The sequence below is a fragment of the Aquarana catesbeiana genome, linkage group LG02, assembly GCF_042186555.1.
Source record: "Aquarana catesbeiana isolate 2022-GZ linkage group LG02, ASM4218655v1, whole genome shotgun sequence".
Classification (NCBI taxonomy): domain Eukaryota; kingdom Metazoa; phylum Chordata; class Amphibia; order Anura; family Ranidae; genus Aquarana; species Aquarana catesbeiana.
The window spans coordinates 702,205,637-702,225,460 of record NC_133325.1 but is presented as its reverse complement, the minus strand read 5'-3'; positions in this window follow the sequence as shown (position 1 = coordinate 702,225,460).

Below are 19,824 nucleotides of genomic sequence, written 5' to 3'. Positions count from 1 at the left end.
ACTGCGGATATACTGCATAACGGTTATCAGAGACTGCGGATATACTGCATGACGGTTATCAGAGACTGTGGATATACTGCATGACGGTTTTCAGAGACTGTGGATATACTGCATGAGGTTATTAGAGACTGTGGATATACTGCATGAGGTTATTAGAGACTGTGGATATACTGTTTGAAGGTTATCAGAGACTGCGGATATACTGCATGAGGTTATTAGAGACTGTGGATATACTGCTTGATGGTTATCAGAGACTGCGGATATACTGCATGATGGTTATCAGAGGCTGTGGATATACTGCATAACGGTTATCAGAGACTGTGGATATACTGCATGAGATTATCAGAGACTGCGGATATACTGCATGAGGTTATCAGACTGTGGATAAACTGCATGAGGTTATCAGAGACTGCAGATATACTGCATGAGGTTATCAGAGACTGTGGATATACTGCATGAGGTTATCAGAGACTGCGGATATACTGCATGAGATTATCAGAGACTGTGGATATACTGCATGAGGTTATCAGAGACTGCGGATATACTGCATGAGGTTATCAGAGACTGCGGATATACTGCATGAGGTTATCAGAGACTGCGGATATACTGCATGACGGTTATCAGAGACTGTGGATATACTGCATGACAGTTATCAGAGACTGTGGATATACTGCATGAGGTTATTAGAGACTGTGGATATACTGTTTGAAGGTTATCAGAGACTGCGGATATACTGCATGAGGTTATTAGAGACTGTGGATATACTGCTTGACGGTTATCAGAGACTGCGAATATACTGCATGATGGTTATCAGAGGCTGTGTATATACTGCATAACGGTTAACAGAGACTGCGGATATACTGCATGACGGTTATCAGAGACTGCGGATATACTGCATAATGGTTATCAGAGACTGCGGATATACTGCATGACGGTTATCAGAGACTGCAGATATACTGCATGACAGTTATCAGAGACTGCGAATATACTGCATGAGGTTTTAGAGACTGCGTATATACTGCATGACAGTTATCAGAGACTGCGGATATACTGCATGAGGTTATCAGAGGCTGTTGATATACTGCATGAGATTATCAGAGACTGCGGATATACTGCATGAGGTTATCAGAGACTGCGGATATACTGCATGAGGTTATCAGAGACTGTGGATATACTGCATGAGATTATCAGAGAGTGCGGATATACTGCATGAGGTTATCAGAGACTGTGGATATACTGCATGAGATTATCAGAGACTGCGGATATACTGCATGAGGTTATCAGAGACTGTGGATATACTGCATGAGATTATCAGAGACTGCGGATATACTGCATGAGGTTATCAGAGACTGCGAATATACTGCATGAGATTATCAGAGACTGTGGATATACTGCATGAGGTTATCAGAGACTGCGGATATACTGCATGAGGTTATCAGAGACTGCGGATATACTGCATGACGGTTATCAGAGACTGCGGATATACTGCATAACGGTTATCAGAGACTGCGGATATACTGCATGACGGTTATCAGAGACTGCGGATATACTGCATAACGGTTATCAGAGACTGCGGATATACTGCATGACGGTTATCAGAGACTGCGGATATACTGCATGACAGTTATCAGAGACTGCAGATATACTGCATGAGGTTATCAGAGACTGCGGATATACTGCATGACGGTTATCAGAGACTGCGGATATACTGCATGAAGTTATCAGAGATTGCGGATATACTGCATGACATTTATCAGAGACTGCGGATATACTGCATGAGGTTATCAGAGGCTGTGGATATACTGCATGAGATTATCAGAGACTGCGGATATACTGCATGAGGTTATCAGAGACTGTGGATATACTGCATGAGGTTATCAGAGACTGCAGATATACTGCATGAGGTTATCAGAGACTGTGGATATACTGCATGAGGTTATCAGAGACTGCGGATATACTGCATGAGATTATCAGAGACTGTGGATATACTGCATGAGGTTATCAGAGACTGCAGATATACTGCATGAGGTTATCAGAGACTGCGGATATACTGCATGACGGTTATCAGAGACTGTGGATATACTGCATGACGGTTATCAGAGACTGTGGATATACTGCATGAGGTTATTAGAGACTGTGGATATACTGTTTGAAGGTTATCAGAGACTGCGGATATACTGCATGAGGTTATTAGAGACTGTGGATATACTGCTTGACGGTTATCAGAGACTGCGGATATACTGCATGATGGTTATCAGAGGCTGTGGATATACTGCATAACGGTTATCAGAGACTGTGGATATACTGCATGAGATTATCAGAGACTGCGGATATACTGCATGAGGTTATCAGAGACTGTGGATATACTGCGTGAGGTCATCAGAGACTGCAGATATACTGCATGAGGTTATCAGAGACTGTGGATATACTGCATGAGGTTATCAGAGACTGCGGATATACTGCATGAGATTATCAGAGACTGTGGATATACTGCATGAGGTTATCAGAGACTGCGGATATACTGCATGAGGTTATCAGAGACTGCGGATATACTGCATGACGGTTATCAGAGACTGTGGATATACAGTACTGCATGACGGTTATCAGAGACTGTGGATATACTGCATGAGGTTATTAGAGACTGTGGATATACTGTTTGAAGGTTATCAGAGACTGCGGATATACTGCATGAGGTTATTAGAGACTGTGGATATACTGCTTGACGGTTATCAGAGACTGCGGATATACTGCATGATGGTTATCAGAGGCTGTGTATATACTGCATAACGGTTAACAGAGACTGCGGATATACTGCATGACGGTTATCAGAGACTGCGGATATACTGCATAACGGTTATCAGAGACTGCGGATATACTGCATGACGGTTATCAGAGACTGCAGATATACTGCATGACAGTTATCAGAGACTGCGAATATACTGCATGAGGTTTTAGAGACTGCGTATATACTGCATGACAGTTATCAGAGACTGCGGATATACTGCATGAGGTTATCAGAGGCTGTTGATATACTGCATGAGATTATCAGAGACTGCGGATATACTGCATGAGGTTATCAGAGACTGCGGATATACTGCATGAGGTTATCAGAGACTGTGGATATACTGCATGAGATTATCAGAGACTGCGGATATACTGCATGAGGTTATCAGAGACTGTGGATATACTGCATGAGATTATCAGAGACTGCGGATATACTGCATGAGGTTATCAGAGACTGTGGATATACTGCATGAGATTATCAGAGACTGCGGATATACTGCATGAGGTTATCAGAGACTGCGAATATACTGCATGAGATTATCAGAGACTGTGGATATACTGCATGAGGTTATCAGAGACTGCGGATATACTGCATGAGGTTATCAGAGACTGCGGATATACTGCATGAGGTTATTAGAGACTGTGGATATACTGCTTGAAGGTTATCAGAGACTGCGGATATACTGCATGAGGTTATTAGAGACTGTGGATATACTGCTTGACGGTTATCAGAGACTGCGGATATACTGCATGGAGGTTATCAGAGACTGCGGATATACTGCATGACAGTTATCAGAGACTGCGGATATACTGCATGAGGTTTTAGAGACTGCGTATATACTGCATGACAGTTATCAGAGACAGCGGATATACTGCATGAGGTTATCAGAGGCTGTGGATATACTGCATGAGATTATCAGAGACTGCGGATATACTGCATGAGGTTATCAGAGACTGCGGATATACTGCATGAGGTTATCAGAGACTGTGGATATACTGCATGAGGTTATTAGATGCTGTGGATATACTGCATGAGATTATCAGAGACTGCGGATATACTGCATGAGGTTATCAGAGACTGCGGATATACTGCATGAGATTATCAGAGACTGCGGATATACTGCATGAGATTATCAAAGACTGCGGATATACTGCATGAGATTATCAGAGACTGCGGATATACTGCATAACGGTTATCAGAGACTGCGGATATACTGCATAACGGTTATCAGAGACTGCGGATATACTGCATGAGAGTTATCAGAGGCTGTGGATATACTGCATGATGGTTATCAGAGACTGCGGATATACTGCATGAGATTATCAGAGACTGCGGATATACTGCATAACGGTTATCAGAGACTGCGGATATACTGCATGACAGTTATCAGAGGCTGTGGATATACTGCATAACGGTTATCAGAGACTGCGGATATACTGCATGAGGTTATCAGAGACTGCGGATATACTGCATGAGGTTATCAGAGACTGCGGATATACTGCATGAGATTATCAGAGACTGTGGATATACTGCATGAGATTATCAGAGACTGCGGATATACTGCATGAGATTATCAGAGACTGCGGATATACTGCACGAGGTTATCAGAGACTGTGGATATACTGCATGAGATTATCAGAGACTGCGGATATACTGCATGAGGTTATCAGAGACTGCGGATATACTGCATGAGATTATCAGAGACTGTGGATATACTGCATGAGGTTATCAGAGACTGCGGATATACTGCATGAGGTTATCAGAGACTGCGGATATACTGCATGACAGTTATCAGAGGCTGTGGATATACTGCATAACGGTTATCAGAGACTGCGGATATACTGCATGAGGTTATCAGAGACTGCGGATATGCTGCATGAGGTTATCAGAGACTGCGGATATACTGCATGAGATTATCAGAGACTGTGGATATACTGCATGAGATTATCAGAGACTGTGGATATACTGCATGAGATTATCAGAGACTGCGGATATACTGCATGAGATTATCAGAGACTGCGGATATACTGCATGAGATTATCAGAGACTGCGAATATACTGCATAATATTATCAGAGACTGTGGATATACTGCATGAAGTTATTAAAGACTGCGGATATACTGCATGAGATTATCAGAGACTGTGGATATACTGCATGAGGTTATCAGAGACTGCGGATATACTGCATGAGGTTATCAGAGACTGCGGATATACTGCATGAGATTATCAGAGACTGCGGATATACTGCATGACGTTTATCAGAGACTGCGGATATACTGCATGAGGTTATCAGAGACTGAGGATATACTGCATGACGGTTATCAGAGACTGCGGATATACTGCATGAGATTATCAGAGACTGTGGATATACTGCATGAGGTTATCAGAGGCTGTGGATATACTGCATGAGGTTATTAGAGACTGTGGATATACTGCATGACGGTTATCAGAGACTGTGGATATACTGCATGAGATTATCAGAGACTGTGGATATACTGCATGAGATTATCAGAGACTGTGGATATACTGCATGACGGTTATCAGAGGCTGTGGATATACTGCATGAGATTATCAAAGACTGCGGATATACTGCATATCGGTTATCAGAGACTGCGGATATACTGCATGACAGTTATCAGAGGCTGTGGATATACTGCATAACGGTTATCAGAGACTGCGGATATATTGCATGACAGTTATCAGAGGCTGTGGATATACCGCATAACGGTTATCAGAGACTGCGGATATACTGCATGAGGTTATCAGAGGCTGTGGATATACTGCATAACGGTTATCAGAGACTGCGGATATACTGCATGAGGTTATCAGAGACTGCGGATATACTGCATGAGGTTATCAAAGACTGCGGATATACTGCATAACAGTTATCAGAGGCTGTGGATATACTGCATAACGGTTATCAGAGACTGCGGATATACTGCATGAGGTTATCAGAGACTGCGGATATACTGCATGAGGTTATCAGAGACTGCGGATATACTGCATGAGATTATCAGAGATTGTGGATATACTGCATGAGATTATCAGAGACTGCGGATATACTGCATGAGATTATCAGAGACTGCGGATTTACTGCATGAGATTATCAGAGACTGCGAATATACTGCATGAGATTATCAGAGACTGTGGATATACTGAATGAGGTTATCAGAGACTGCGGATATACTGCATGAGGTTATCAGAGACTGCGGATATACTGCATGAGATTATCAGAGACTGTGGATATACTGCATGAGGTTATCAGAGACTGCGGATATACTGCATGAGGTTATCAGAGACTGCGGCTATACTGCATGAGATTATCAGAGACTGCGGATATACTGCATGACGGTTATCAGAGACTGCGGATATACTGCATGAGGTTATCAGAGGTTGTGGATATACTGCATGAGATTATCAGAGACTGTGGATATACTGCATGAGATTATCAGAGACTGCGGATATACTACATGAGGTTATCTGAGACTGTGGATATACTGCATGAGATTATCAGAGACTGTGGATATACTGCATGTGATTATCAGAGACTGCATATATACTGCATGAGATTATCAGAGACTGTGGATATACTACATGAGGTTATCAGAGACTGCGGATATACTACATAAGGTTATCTGAGACTGTGGATATACTGCATGAGGTTATCAGACACTGCGGATATACTGCATGACGGTTATCAGAGACTGCGGATATACTGCATAACGGTTATCAGAGACTGCAGATATACTGCATGACGGTTATCAGAGACTGCGGATATACTGCATGACGGTTATCAGAGACTGTGGATATACTGCATGACAGTTATCAGAGACTGCGGATATACTGCATGACGGTTATCAGAGGCTGTGGATATACTGCATAACGGTTATCAGAGACTGCGGATATACTGCATGACGGTTATCAGAGACTGCGGATATACTGCATAACGGTTATCAGAGACTGCGGATATACTGCATGACGGTTATCAGAGACTGCGGATATACTGCATGACAGTTATCAGAGACTGCAGATATACTGCATGAGGTTATCAGAGACTGCAGATATACTGCATGACGGTTATCAGGGACTGCGGATATACTGCATGAAGTTATCAGAGACTGCGGATATACTGCATGACAATTATCAGAGACTGCGGATATACTGCATGAGGTTATCAGAGGCTGTGGATATACTGCATGAGATTATCAGAGACTGCGGATATACTGCATGAGGTTATCAGAGACTGTGGATATACTGCATGAGGTTATCAGAGACTGCGGATATACTGCATGAGGTTATCAGAGACTGCGGATATACTGCATGAGGTTATCAGAGACTGCGGATATACTGCATGAGGTTATCAGAGACTGCGGATATACTGCATGAGGTTATCAGAGACTGCGGATATACTGCATGAGGTTATCAGAGACTGCGGATATACTGCATGACGGTTATCAGAGACTGTGGATATACTGCATGACGGTTATCAGAGACTGTGGATATACTGCATGAGGTTATTAGAGACTGTGGATATACTGTTTGAAGGTTATCAGAGACTGTGGATATACTGCATGAGGTTATTAGAGACTGTGGATATACTGCATGAGATTATCAGAGACTGCGGATATACTGCATGAGGTTATCAGAGACTGCGGATATACTGCATGAGGTTATCAGAGACTGCGGATATACTGCATAAGATTATCAGAGATTGTGGATATACTGCATGAGATTATTAGAGACTGCGGATATACTGCATGAGATTATCAGAGACTGCGGATATACTGTATGAGATTATCAGAGACTGCGAATATACTGCATGAGATTATCAGAGACTGTGGATATACTGAATGAGGTTATCAGAGACTGCGGATATACTGCATGAGGTTATCAGAGACTGCGGATATACTGCATGAGATTATCAGAGACTGTGGATATACTGCATGAGGTTATCAGAGACTGCGGATATACTGCATGAGGTTATCAGAGACTGCGGCTATACTGCATGAGATTATCAGAGACTGCGGATATACTGCATGACGGTTATCAGAGACTGCGGATATACTGCATGAGGTTATCAGAGGTTGTGGATATACTGCATGAGATTATCAGAGACTGTGGATATACTGCATGAGATTATCAGAGACTGCGGATATACTACATGAGGTTATCTGAGACTGTGGATATACTGCATGAGATTATCAGAGACTGTGGATATACTGCATGTGATTATCAGAGACTGCATATATACTGCATGAGATTATCAGAGACTGTGGATATACTACATGAGGTTATCTGAGACTGTGGATATACTGCATGAGGATATCAGAGACTGCGGATATACTACATGAGGTTATCTGAGACTGTGGATATACTGCATGAGGTTATCAGAGACTGCGGATATACTGCATGACGGTTATCAGAGACTGCGGATATACTGCATAACGGTTATCAGAGACTGCAGATATACTGCATGACGGTTATCAGAGACTGCGGATATACTGCATGACGGTTATCAGAGACTGTGGATATACTGCATGACAGTTATCAGAGACTGCGGATATACTGCATGACGGTTATCAGAGGCTGTGGATATACTGCATAACGGTTATCAGAGACTGCGGATATACTGCATGACGGTTATCAGAGACTGCGGATATACTGCATAACGGTTATCAGAGACTGCGGATATACTGCATGACAATTATCAGAGACTGCGGATATACTGCATGACAGTTATCAGAGACTGCAGATATACTGCATGAGGTTATCAGAGACTGCGGATATACTGCATGACGGTTATCAGAGACTGCGGATATACTGCATGAAGTTATCAGAGACTGCGGATATACTGCATGACAATTATCAGAGACTGCGGATATACTGCATGAGGTTATCAGAGGCTGTGGATATACTGCATGAGATTATCAGAGACTGCGGATATACTGCATGAGGTTATCAGAGACTGTGGATATACTGCATGAGGTTATCAGAGACTGCGGATATACTGCATGAGGTTATTAGAGACTGTGGATATACTGCATGAGGTTATCAGAGACTGCGGATATACTGCATGAGGTTATCAGAGACTGCGGATATACTGCATGAGGTTATCAGAGACTGCGGATATACTGCATGACGGTTATCAGAGACTGTGGATATACTGCATGACGGTTATCAGAGACTGTGGATATACTGCATGAGGTTATTAGAGACTGTGGATATACTGTTTGAAGGTTATCAGAGACTGTGGATATACTGCATGAGGTTATTAGAGACTGTGGATATACTGCTTGACGGTTATCAGAGACTGCGGATATACTGCATGATGGTTATCAGAGGCTGTGGATATACTGCATAATGGTTAACAGAGACTGCGGATATACTGCATGACGGTTATCAGAGACTGCGGATATACTGCATAACGGTTATCAGAGACTGCAGATATACTGCATGACGTTATCAGAGACTGCAGATATACTGCATGACAGTTATCAGAGACTGCGGATATACTGCATGAGGTTTTAGAGACTGCGTATATACTGCATGACAGTTATCAGAGACTGCGGATATACTGCATAATGGTTATCAGAAACTGTGGATATACTGCATGAGATTATCAGAGACTGCGGATATACTGCATGAGATTATCAGAGGCTGTGGATATACTGCATGAGATTATCAGAGACTGCGGATATACTGCATGAGGTTATCAGAGACTGTGGATATGCTGCATGAGATTATCAGAGACTGCGGATATACTGCATGAGGTTATCAGAGACTGCGGATATACTGCATGAGATTATCAGAGACTGTGGATATACTGCATGAGGTTATCAGAGACTGCGGATATACTGCATGAGGTTATCAGAGACTGCGGATATACTGCATGACGGTTATCAGAGACTGTGGATATACTGCATGACGGTTATCAGAGACTGTGGATATACTGCATGAGGTTATTAGAGACTGTGGATATACTGCTTGAAGGTTATCAGAGACTGCGGATATACTGCATGAGGTTTTAGAGACTGCGTATATACTGCATGACAGTTATCAGAGACTGCGGATATACTGCATAATGGTTATCAGAAACTGTGGATATACTGCATGAGATTATCAGAGACTGCGGATATACTGCATGAGGTTATCAGAAACTGTGGATATACTGCATGAGATTATCAGAGACTGCGGATATACTGCATGAGATTATCAGAGGCTGTGGATATACTGCATGAGATTATCAGAGACTGCGGATATACTGCATGAGGTTATCAGAGACTGTGGATATGCTGCATGAGATTATCAGAGACTGCGGATATACTGCATGAGGTTATCAGAGACTGCGGATATACTGCATGAGATTATCAGAGACTGTGGATATACTGCATGAGGTTATCAGAGACTGCGGATATACTGCATGAGGTTATCAGAGACTGCGGATATACTGCATGACGGTTATCAGAGACTGTGGATATACTGCATGACGGTTATCAGAGACTGTGGATATACTGCATGAGGTTATTAGAGACTGTGGATATACTGCTTGAAGGTTATCAGAGACTGCGGATATACTGCATGAGGTTATTAGAGACTATGGATATACTGCTTGACGGTTATCAGAGACTGCGGATATACTGCATGACGGTTATCAGAGGCTGTGGATATACTGCATAACGGTTATCAGGGACTGCGGATATACTGCATGACGGTTATCAGAGACTGCGGATATACTGCATAATGGTTATCAGAGACTGCAGATATACTGCATGACGGTTATCAGAGACTGCGGATATACTGCATGACAGTTATCAGAGACTGCGGATATACTGCATGAGGTTTTAGAGACTGCATATATACTGCATGACAGTTATCAGAGACTGCGGATATACTGCATGAGGTTATCAGAGGCTGTGGATATACTGCATGAGATTATCAGAGACTGCGGATATACTGCATGAGGTTATCAGAGACTGCGGATATACTGCATGAGGTTATCAGAGACTGTGGATATACTGCATGAGGTTATCAGAGGCTGTGGATATACTGCATGAGATTATCAGAGACTGCGGAGATACTGCATGAGGTTATCAGAGACTGCGGATATACTGCATGAGATTATCAGAGACTGCGGATATACTGCATGAGATTATCAGAGACTGCGGATATACTGCATGAGGTTATCAGAGGCTGTGGATATACTGCATGACGGTTATCAGAGACTGCGGATATACTGCATGAGATTATCAGAGACTGCGGATATACTGCATAACGGTTATCAGAGACTGCGGATATACTGCATGACAGTTATCAGAGGCTGTGGATATACTGCATAACGGTTATCAGAGACTGCGGATATACTGCATGAGGTTATCAGAGACTGCGGATATGCTGCATGAGGTTATCAGAGACTGCGGATATACTGCATGAGATTATCAGAGACTGTGGATATACTGCATGAGATTATCAGAGACTTTGGATATACTGCATGAGATTATTAGAGACTGCGGATATACTGCATGAGATTATCAGAGACTGCGGATATACTGCATGAGATTATCAGAGACTGCGAATATACTGCATGAGATTATCAGAGACTGTGGATATACTGCATGAGGTTATCAGAGACTGCGGATATACTGCATGAGGTTATCAAAGACTGCGGATATACTGCATGAGATTATCAGAGACTGTGGATATACTGCATGAGGTTATCAGAGACTGCGGATATACTGCATGAGGTTATCAGAGACTGCGCATATACTGCATGAGATTATCAGAGACTGCGGATATACTGCATGAGGTTATCAGAGACTGCAGATATACTGCATGACGGTTATCAGAGACTGCGGATATACTGCATGAGATTATCAGAGACTGTGGATATACTGCATGACGGTTATCAGAGACTGCGGATATACTGCATGACAGTTATCAGAGACTGCAGATATACTGCATGAGGTTATCAGAGACTGCGGATATACTGCATGACGGTTATCAGAGACTGCGGATATACTGCATGAAGTTATCAGAGACTGCGGATATACTGCATGACAATTATCAGAGACTGCGGATATACTGCATGAGGTTATCAGAGGCTGTGGATATACTGCATGAGATTATCAGAGACTGCGGATATACTGCATGAGGTTATCAGAGACTGTGAATATACTGCATGAGGTTATCAGAGACTGCGGATATACTGCATGAGGTTATCAGAGACTGTGGATATACTGCATGAGGTTATCAGAGACTGCGGATATACTGCATGAGATTATCAGAGACTGTGGATATACTGCATGAGGTTATCAGAGACTGCGGATATACTGCATGAGGTTATCAGAGACTGCGGATATACTGCATGACGGTTATCAGAGACTGTGGATATACTGCATGACGGTTATCAGAGACTGTGGATATACTGCATGAGGTTATTAGAGACTGTGGATATACTGTTTGAAGGTTATCAGAGACTGCGGATATACTGCATGAGGTTATTAGAGACTGTGGATATACTGCTTGACGGTTATCAGACTGCGGATATACTGCATGATGGTTATCAGAGGCTGTGGATATACTGCATAACGGTTAAAAGAGACTGCGGATATACTGCATGACGGTTATCAGAGACTGCGGATATACTGCATAACGGTTATCAGAGACTGCGGATATACTGCATGACGGTTATCAGAGACTGCAGATATACTGCATGACAGTTATCAGAGACTGCGGATATACTGCATGAGGTTTTAGAGACTGCGTATATACTGCATGACAGTTATCAGAGACTGCGGATATACTGCATGAGGTTATCAGAGGCTGTGGATATACTGCATGAGATTATTAGAGACTGCGGATATACTGCATGAGGTTATCAGAGACTGCGGATATACTGCATGAGGTTATCAGAGACTGTGGATATACTGCATGAGATTATCAGAGACTGCGGATATACTGCATGAGGTTATCAGAGACTGTGGATATACTGCATGAGATTATCAGAGACTGCGGATATACTGCATGAGGTTATCAGAGACTGTGGATATACTGCATGAGAGTATCAGAGACTGTGGATATACTGCATGACAGTTATCAGAGACTGTGGATATACTGCATGACGGTTATCAGAGACTGCAGATATACTGCATGAGGTTATCAGAGACTGCGGATATACTGCATGACGGTTATCAGAGACTGCGCATATACTGCATGACGGTTATCAGAGACTGCGGATATACTGCATAACGGTTATCAGAGACTGATGGGTATACTGCGTGAGGTTATTAGAGACTGCGGATATACTGCATGACGGTTATCAGAGGCTGTGGATATACTGCATAATGGTTATCAGAGACTGCGGATATACTGCATGAGGTTATTAGAGACTGTGGATATACTGCATGACGGTTATCAGAGACTGCGGATATACTGCATAATGGTTATCAGAGACTACGGATATACTGCATGAGGGTTATCAGAGACTTCGGATATACTGCATAACGGTTATCAGAGACTGCGGATATACTGCATGAGGTTATCAGAGGTTGTGGATATACTGCATGAGATTATCAGAGACTGTGGATATACTGCATGAGATTATCAGAGACTGCGGATATACTACATGAGGTTATCTGAGACTGTGGATATACTGCATGAGATTATCAGAGACTGTGGATATACTGCATGTGATTATCAGAGACTGCATATATACTGCATGAGATTATCAGAGACTGTGGATATACTACATGAGGTTATCTGAGACTGTGGATATACTGCATGAGGTTATCAGAGACTGCGGATATACTACATGAGGTTATCCGAGACTGTGGATATACTGCATGAGGTTATCAGAGACTGCGGATATACTGCATGACGGTTATCAGAGACTGCGGATATACTGCATAACGGTTATCAGAGACTGCGGATATACTGCATGACGGTTATCAGAGACTGCGGATATACTGCATGACGGTTATCAGAGACTGCGGATATACTGCATGACAGTTATCAGAGACTGCAGATATACTGCATGAGGTTATCAGAGACTGCGGATATACTGCATGACGGTTATCAGAGACTGCGGATATACTGCATGAAGTTATCAGAGACTGCGGATATACTGCATGACAATTATCAGAGACTGCGGATATACTGCATGAGGTTATCAGAGGCTGTGGATATACTGCATGAGATTATCAGAGACTGCGGATATACTGCATGAGGTTATCAGAGACTGTGAATATACTGCATGAGGTTATCAGAGACTGCGGATATACTGCATGAGGTTATCAGAGACTGTGGATATACTGCATGAGGTTATCAGAGACTGCGGATATACTGCATGAGATTATCAGAGACTGTGGATATACTGCATGAGGTTATCAGAGACTGCGGATATACTGCATGACGGTTATCAGAGACTGTGGATATACTGCATGACGGTTATCAGAGACTGTGGATATACTGCATGAGGTTATTAGAGACTGTGGATATACTGTTTGAAGGTTATCAGAGACTGCGGATATACTGCATGAGGTTATTAGAGACTGTGGATATACTGCTTGACGGTTATCAGAGACTGCGGATATACTGCATGATGGTTATCAGAGGCTGTGGATATACTGCATAACGGTTAAAAGAGACTGCGGATATACTGCATGACGGTTATCAGAGACTGCGGATATACTGCATAACGGTTATCAGAGACTGCGGATATACTGCATGACGGTTATCAGAGACTGCAGATATACTGCATGACAGTTATCAGAGACTGCGGATATACTGCATGAGGTTTTAGAGACTGCGTATATACTGCATGACAGTTATCAGAGACTGCGGATATACTGCATGAGGTTATCAGAGGCTGTGGATATACTGCATGAGATTATTAGAGACTGCGGATATACTGCATGAGGTTATCAGAGACTGCGGATATACTGCATGAGGTTATCAGAGACTGTGGATATACTGCATGAGATTATCAGAGACTGCGGATATACTGCATGAGGTTATCAGAGACTGTGGATATACTGCATGAGATTATCAGAGACTGCGGATATACTGCATGAGGTTATCAGAGACTGTGGATATACTGCATGAGAGTATCAGAGACTGTGGATATACTGCATGACAGTTATCAGAGACTGTGGATATACTGCATGACGGTTATCAGAGACTGCAGATATACTGCATGAGGTTATCAGAGACTGCGGATATACTGCATGACGGTTATCAGAGACTGCGCATATACTGCATGACGGTTATCAGAGACTGCGGATATACTGCATAACGGTTATCAGAGACTGATGGGTATACTGCGTGAGGTTATTAGAGACTGCGGATATACTGCATGACGGTTATCAGAGGCTGTGGATATACTGCATAATGGTTATCAGAGACTGCGGATATACTGCATGAGGTTATTAGAGACTGTGGATATACTGCATGACGGTTATCAGAGACTGCGGATATACTGCATAATGGTTATCAGAGACTACGGATATACTGCATGAGGGTTATCAGAGACTTCGGATATACTGCATAACGGTTATCAGAGACTGCGGATATACTGCATGAGGTTATCAGAGGTTGTGGATATACTGCATGAGATTATCAGAGACTGTGGATATACTGCATGAGATTATCAGAGACTGCGGATATACTACATGAGGTTATCTGAGACTGTGGATATACTGCATGAGATTATCAGAGACTGTGGATATACTGCATGTGATTATCAGAGACTGCATATATACTGCATGAGATTATCAGAGACTGTGGATATACTACATGAGGTTATCTGAGACTGTGGATATACTGCATGAGGTTATCAGAGACTGCGGATATACTACATGAGGTTATCCGAGACTGTGGATATACTGCATGAGGTTATCAGAGACTGCGGATATACTGCATGACGGTTATCAGAGACTGCGGATATACTGCATAACGGTTATCAGAGACTGCGGATACACTGCATGACGGTTATCAGAGACTGCGGATATACTGCATGACGGTTATCAGAGACTGCGGATATACTGCATGACGGTTATCAGAGACTGCGGATATACTGCATGACAGTTATCAGAGACTGCAGATATACTGCATGAGGTTATCAGAGACTGCGGATATACTGCATGACGGTTATCAGAGACTGCGGATATACTGCATGAAGTTATCAGAGACTGCGGATATACTGCATGACAATTATCAGAGACTGCGGATATACTGCATGAGGTTATCAGAGGCTGTGGATATACTGCATGAGATTATCAGAGACTGCGGATATACTGCATGAGGTTATCAGAGACTGTGGATATACTGCATGAGGTTATCAGAGACTGCAGATATACTGCATGAGGTTATCAGAGACGGTGGATATACTGCATGACGGTTATCAGAGACTGTGGATATACTGCATGAGAGTATCAGAGACTGTGGATATACTGCATGACAGTTATCAGAGACTGTGGATATACTGCATGACGGTTATCAGAGACTGCAGATATACTGCATGAGGTTATCAGAGACTGCGGATATACTGCATGATGGTTATCAGAGACTGCGCATATACTGCATGACGGTTATCAGAGACTGTGGATATACTGCATAACGGTTATCAGAGACTGATGGGTATACTGCGTGAGGTTATTAGAGACTGCGGATGTACTGCATGACGGTTATCAGAGGCTGTGGATATACTGCATAATGGTTATCAGAGACTGCGGATATACTGCATGAGGTTATTAGAGACTGTGGATATACTGCATGACGGTTATCAGAGACTGCGGATATACTGCATAATGGTTATCAGAGACTACGGATATACTGCATGACGGTTATCAGAGACTGCGGATATACTGCATGACGGTTATCAGAGACTGCGGATATACTGCATGAGGTTATCAGAGGTTGTGGATATACTGCATGAGATTATCAGAGACTGTGGATATACTGCATGAGATTATCAGAGACTGCGGATATACTACATGAGGTTATCTGAGACTGTGGATATACTGCATGAGATTATCAGAGACTGTGGATATACTGCATGTGATTATCAGAGACTGCATATATACTGCATGAGATTATCAGAGACTGTGGATATACTACATGAGGTTATCTGAGACTGTGGATATACTGCATGAGGTTATCAGAGACTGCGGATATACTACATGAGGTTATCTGAGACTGTGGATATACTGCATGAGGTTATCAGAGACTGCGGATATACTGCATGACGGTTATCAGAGACTGCGGATATACTGCATAACGGTTATCAGAGACTGCGGATACACTGCATGACGGTTATCAGAGACTGCGGATATACTGCATGACAGTTATCAGAGACTGTGGATATACTGCATAACGGTTATCAGAGACTGCGGATATACTGCATGACGGTTATCAGAGACTGCGGATATACTGCATAACGGTTATCAGAGACTGCGGATATACTGCATGACGGTTATCAGAGACTGCGGATATACTGCATGACAGTTATCAGAGACTGCAGATATACTGCATGAGGTTATCAGAGACTGCGGATATACTGCATGACGGTTATCAGAGACTGCTGATATACTGCATGAAGTTATCAGAGACTGCGGATATACTGCATGACAATTATCAGAGACTGCGGATATACTGCATGAGGTTATCAGAGGCTGTGGATATACTGCATGAGATTATCAGAGACTGCGGATATACTGCATGAGGTTATCAGAGACTGTGGATATACTGCATGAGGTTATCAGAGACTGCGGATATACTGCATGAGATTATCAGAGACTGTGGATATACTGCATGAGGTTATCAGAGACTGCGGATATACTGCATGAGGTTATCAGAGACTGCGGATATACTGCATGACGATTATCAGAGACTGTGGATATACTGCATGACGGTTATCAGAGACTGTGGATATACTGCATGAGGTTATTAGAGACTGTGGATATACTGTTTGAAGGTTATCAGAGACTGCGGATATACTGCATGAGGTTATTAGAGACTGTGGATATACTGCTTGACGGTTATCAGAGACTGCGGATATACTGCATGATGGTTATCAGAGGCTGTGGATATACTGCATAACGGTTAAAAGAGACTGCGGATATACTGCATGACGGTTATCAGAGACTGCGGATATACTGCATAACGGTTATCAGAGACTGCGGATATACTGCATGACGGTTATCAGAGACTGCAGATATACTGCATGACAGTTATCAGAGACTGCGGATATACTGCATGAGGTTTTAGAGACTGCGTATATACTGCATGACAGTTATCAGAGACTGCAGATATACTGCATGAGGTTATCAGAGGCTGTGGATATACTGCATGAGATTATTAGAGACTGCGGATATACTGCATGAGGTTATCAGAGACTGCGGATATACTGCATGAGGTTATCAGAGACTGTGGATATACTGCATGAGATTATCAGAGACTGCGGATATACTGCATGAGGTTATCAGAGACTGTGGATATACTGCATGAGATTATCAGAGACTGCGGATATACTGCATGAGGTTATCAGAGACTGTGGATATACTGCATGACGGTTATCAGAGACTGATGGGTATACTGCGTGAGGTTATTAGAGACTGCGGATGTACTGCAGGACGGTTATCAGAGGCTGTGGATATACTGCATAATGGTTATCAGAGACTGCGGATATACTGCATGAGGTTATTAGAGACTGTGGATATACTGCATGACGGTTATCAGAGACTGCGGATATACTGCATAATGGTTATCAGAGACTACGGATATACTGCATGACGGTTATCAGAGACTGCGGATATACTGCATGACGGTTATCAGAGACTGCGGATATACTGCATGAGGTTATCAGAGGTTGTGGATATACTGCATGAGATTATCAGAGACTGTGGATATACTGCATGAGATTATCAGAGACTGCGGATATACTACATGAGGTTATCTGAGACTGTGGATATACTGCATGAGATTATCAGAGACTGTGGATATACTGCATGTGATTATCAGAGACTGCATATATACTGCATGAGATTATCAGAGACTGTGGATATACTACATGAGGTTATCTGAGACTGTGGATATACTGCATGAGGTTATCAGAGACTGCGGATATACTACATGAGGTTATCTGAGACTGTGGATATACTGCATGAGATTATTAGAGACTGCGGATATACTGCATGAGGTTATCAGAGACTGCGAATATACTGCATGAGGTTATCAGAGACTGTGGATATACTGCATGAGATTATCAGAGACTGCGGATATACTGCATGAGGTTATCAGAGACTGTGGATATACTGCATGAGATTATCAGAGACTGCGGATATACTGCATGAGGTTATCAGAGACTGTGGATATACTGCATGACGGTTATCAGAGACTGATGGGTATACTGCGTGAGGTTATTAGAGACTGCGGATGTACTGCATGACGGTTATCAGAGGCTGTGGATATACTGCATAATGGTTATCAGAGACTGCGGATATACTGCATGAGGTTATTAGAGACTGTGGATATACTGCATGACGGTTATCAGAGACTGCGGATATACTGCATAATGGTTATCAGAGACTACGGATATACTGCATGACGGTTATCAGAGACTGCGGATATACTGCATGACGGTTATCAGAGACTGCGGATATACTGCATGAGGTTATCAGAGGTTGTGGATATACTGCATGAGATTATCAGAGACTGTGGATATACTGCATGAGATTATCAGAGACTGCGGATATACTACATGAGGTTATCTGAGACTGTGGATATACTGCATGAGATTATCAGAGACTGTGGATATACTGCATGTGATTATCAGAGACTGCATATATACTGCATGAGATTATCAGAGACTGTGGATATACTACATGAGATTATCTGAGACTGTGGATATACTGCATGAGGTTATCAGAGACTGCGGATATACTACATGAGGTTATCTGAGACTGTGGATATACTGCATGAGGTTATCAGAGACTGCGGATATACTGCATGACGGTTATCAGAGACTGCGGATATACTGCATAACG